Below are 4,634 nucleotides of genomic sequence, written 5' to 3' on the forward strand. Positions count from 1 at the left end.
GCCTCAAGCTGGCTGGGTGCCTTGGGCTATCCTGGTGATTTCTCCGTTGATTTACGTAAACCATTAAAAAAAAAAACCCACAAAAATGGTGCCATTACTTAAAACAGTATCTGCGCAGGCCCAAAGGAATTGAAATGTTTATGTATGAGTTAGCTGTTGTTATATAACAAGCTACATACACCCTCTTCCCGCTGGCCCCCCTACAGTCTGTTCTCACATGGCACTGAGAGTGATCTTTTCATGATGCAAAGTTTTCTTGCACCTGCTCCTTAAAACTGGCTTCCTTTCCTTGCAAGCGCCTACAAGGGGTGATAGACAGATAGAAGTGATCTTTGGTGGACGCCATAGACGGAGGAGGAAGGGGCAGGGAGAATCACTAGCTGGGTACACAACAAACTGAACTCACTGCCATCGAGTCAGGGTCGACTCACAGCGACCCCCTGAGGGCAGGCTAGAACTGCCCCGGGAGTTTCCAAGACGACGACACTTGGCAGGAGAAAGCCCCGTCTTCCTCTGGAGGAGCTTACCCTGGACAAGGACTGCAGGAAAGGGAAGGTCAAGAGATAGTCAGGGGAGGTCCCCACGACATGACCAAGGCAGAGGAAGACTGCAAGGCACACAGAGGAAATGGCCACAGTGGTAAATAGTAAATACTATGACATACGCGAGCCTGCATTCACAGTAGTAAACAGGAATTTGCATGGGTAGATATGCAAGCGGAACCGATATGGGTAGCAAATAGGAATACCCCTAAGAGTGTGTGCGTGCGTGTGCATGTGCGTGTGTGTGTGTGTGTGTGTGTGTGTGTGTGTGTGTGTGTACACACACACTTTGGGGTCAGGGCTGTTTCTACATCCCTATTTGTATGTGCTACAAATAGGTCCATGTATACAGCAGAGCAAAGAGCAAACAGGAGACAAAAATTATGCAAACTTCGTAGCTATAACCAAAAACCTTGAGGGACTGAGGCATTGGGCATAGTACTAGGGACCATGATCTTGGGGGGCGGGGCGGGGAGTACCTAGCTCAATTGGCATAAATAAAGTAGGCTTTGGTCAGTAGTGACAGAGGTCTTAAAAGCTTGAGTGCAGCCATCTAAAATGCAGTGTTGTCCTCTCTCTATCTGCAGGGAGCCCAGGCTGAGGGAAATGGTCAGTCCATAGGACTGATGCACCACATGAACCACAGCCCCCCTGGCCTGAGACCAGCAGACCTGAACTGTGCCTGCTTCTACCCACTGCTCCGAAAGGGATCTCAATCCAGGGCCCTGGAAAGGGTGATCTAGAACAAAAACTCAAAATCCCGATTGTATCGGTGTGAATGAGGGAGGGGGGCAGAGTGGAGACCCAAAGCCCATCTGTAAGCAACTGGACATCCCCTTACAGAAGGGTCACAAGGAAGAGACGAGCCAGTATAGCACTGATGAAACATATATAACTTTCCTCTAGTTCTTTAATGCTTCCTACCCCCACCACCACTATCATACGCCAATTCTACCTTACAAATCCAACTAGACCACAGCATGTACACTGGTAGAGATAAGAGCTTGCAACACAGGGAATCCAGGACAGAGAAACCCTCAGGGCCAATAATGAGAGTAGCGATACCAGGAGGGTACGGGGAAGGTCGGGGAGAAAGAGAACCAAGCACAAGGATCGACATATAACCCCCTCCCTGGGGGGCAGACAACAGAAAAGTGGGTGAAGGGAGACAGCAGTTGGTGTAAGACATGAAAAAACTAATAATTTATGAATTATCAAGGGTTCATGAGGGAAGGAGGGTTGGGGAGGGGAGAAAATGAGCTGATACCAAGGGCTCAAGTAGAAAGAAAATGTTTTGGAAATGATGATGGCAACATATAGGCAAATGTGTTTGATATAATGGGTGTATTTATGGATTGCGATGAGCTGTAAGAGCCCCCGATAAAATGATTTTAAAAAATAAATAAAAACTCAAAATCCTGAGAAGAGCGGACGTACTGGTCTGATAGAGACTGGTGAAACCCCAGCAACTGTGCCTCTTCGACCCCCTCAAGCCTGGAACCGACCCCACTCCACGCGATCACTCTCCAGCCACACAACAGGCTCAAAGGGAGCAATAACGCCCATGAGGAACAGCGACCTCACAACAATTCAGCACAGAAGGCCCAAAAGGCAGCGGAGACCTCCCACCAGCGCTCAGACAGCAGAGGGGCAGGAAAGAAGGGGGCATGGACACCGGGAACCCAAGCAGGAAGCCGAGAGTGTGGCTCCATTGAAGGGATTCCAACGCACAGCACGGAAAGAACCAGGTATGAATTGTTCAATGGGAACCGAATTTGCTCCATAAACCTTCGCCCAAGCACAAGATGATGTTTTAAAAATCCAAAGCAAACAACAAAGCCAGTCAACTTCCTATTCCCCAACCGTAAACGCTTACAATAAAAACAAAAGCCACCCCTGAATCGGTTCCAGTTCATGGTGACCCCTCGTGTGTCAGGACAGAACGGTGCTCCACAGGGAGGTTAATGGGGATATTTTGAAAGTCCATTAACAGGCCTTTCTTTTCAGGTGCCCCTAGGTGAACTGAAACCGCCATGCTCCCCCCAGGGCCTCCTTCTCCAGCATTCCCGTGCCTTTCTGACAAGCCCGATCTCTCTCTCCACCCCTGTCAGAGGCATCTGGCTGTACACTGTAGATCTTAACACACGACGGGTCACATTGAGAAGAATGGGAATTCTTCATTGTGCTCAAGCAGAACGTGAGCCTGGACCAAGAGGCAGTCAGTGAACAGCACAGGGGACTATTGCCCGGTGTAAAACCAAGAAAGGTGTGCATCCAAAGTGTATCTTTTCGCCATACTGTTCAATCTGGGTGCTGAGCAAATCATCAGAGCAACGGGACTCTAGGAAAAGGACACAGCATCAGGATGGGAGGACGCCTTATGAACAACCTGCGATATGCAGGTGTAACCATGGGCTCAAGCACAGGAACAAGTGGAAGGATGGCGCGGGAGCAGGCAGGGGTCCTTCTGCTGCGCATTCGGTTGCTGTAGGTCAAAACCAACTTGATGGCACCTAGCAACAACCATGTGCCAAAGATGCAACCTCGCTTGCTGAAAGTGAGGGAGGCTTGAAGCATTTGCTGATGAGGATCAAGGACGGCAGCCTTCGATGTGGATGATACTCGATGTAAGGAAACCCAGAGTCAGCACAACTGGCCGATACACACCATCGTGATGAGCAAAGAATACATTGAAGTTGTTCACTTTACTTGGACCCACAACTAATACCCATGGAAGCAGCAGTCAAGAACTCAAACAACATATTGTATTGATGAAATCAACTGCATGGGACCTCTTTAAAGTGTTAAAGAACAAAGAGGTCACTGTTAGGTAGCAGGATAGGCGGGTGGGGCTGTACACCTGGGCCAGGTGGGTTTAATTCAGCCAGTGGGGTCAACCAATACCATCGACCACGCCTCCCAGCTGAAGGCCCTAAATACCGGGACCTGGAGACCATCGGCCCTTCTGCTGCTTCTCTGCCTTCCGCTCAGCCGGGCCGTGGTCTCTCTCTCTGACCTCAGGCCACCAGGTGTGGGTGCGCAGCCCTGAGAGTTGCCCTTGTTCAGTGGCTGTAAAAGCTGAAACTTCTGTTCTTTATAAAAACCCACTTGGGTCGCTCTCTGGCATCCTCGCTTCCGAGATGACAAAGAAAAGGCGAAACAACGGCCGTGCCAAGAAAGGCCGCGGCCATGTGCAGCCCATTCGCTGCACGAACTGCACCCGCTGCGTGCCCAAAGCCAAGGCCAATAAGAAGTTCGTCATAAGGAACATAGCGGAGGCCGCGGCCGTCAGACACATTTCCGAAGCGAGTGTCTTCGACGCCTACGTGCTTCCCAAGCTGTACGTGCAGCTGCATGACTGTGTGAGCGCTGTGCCATTCACAGCAAGGTGGTCAGGAACCGGTCACGTGAAGCCCGGAAGGACCGAACCCCCCCACCTCGATTTAGACCTGCAGGTGCTGCCCCGCGACCTCCTCCAAAGCCAATGTAAAGATTAGAAGCTGAAGAAAAACAAACCTGAAAGGAAATAAAATGGAAATTGTTCATGGCAAAAAAACCCAACAAACCCCACTTGGGTCACAAACCAGGTACAGCGTGAATTCTTTCTAACGCAAAGGCAAGAACCGAGGTATTTCCCACCTAAGAAACCTAACGTCACTTTGAAGAGTACGGTGCACCTGACCCAAACCACTGTATTGTCAGTCACCTCGTAGGCTTAGGGATGTTGGACAAGGAATTCAGAAGACTGAAGAAGAACCGACGTGTTTGAATTACGGGGGTGGGAAAGAATATTCAGGCATGTGAACTGTCAGAAGAACAAACAAGTCTGTCTTGGAAGAAGTATAACAGAGTGCTCCTTAGAAGTGAGGATGTGAGACTTCGTCTTAAATACTTTGGACATGTTCTCAGGAGAGATCGTCCCTGGAAAAGGACATCATGCTTAGTCAAGTTGAAGGTCGGTGAAAAAGAGGAGGATTGTTTAAAAATGGATTGAGCTATACCCGTGGTTGTGAGGATGATACAGGAACTGGCAGTGTTGAGTTCTGTGGTGCACATGCAGACTCCGCAGCGAACAACAACAAGAACATCCCT

General features: G+C 49.6%; 1 pseudogene; it reads left to right on the top strand.

Annotated features, from left to right (window-relative positions):
- Positions 1-3,673: 3,673 nt before the first annotated feature.
- LOC105979842 lies at positions 3,674-4,085 on the top strand (annotated as a pseudogene).
- The last annotated feature ends 549 nt before the right edge of the window (positions 4,086-4,634 follow it).

Source organism: Echinops telfairi, unplaced genomic scaffold, assembly GCF_000313985.2.
Source record: "Echinops telfairi isolate 266 unplaced genomic scaffold, ASM31398v2 ScPeMD7_60;HRSCAF=208, whole genome shotgun sequence".
Taxonomy (NCBI): Eukaryota; Metazoa; Chordata; class Mammalia; order Afrosoricida; family Tenrecidae; genus Echinops; species Echinops telfairi.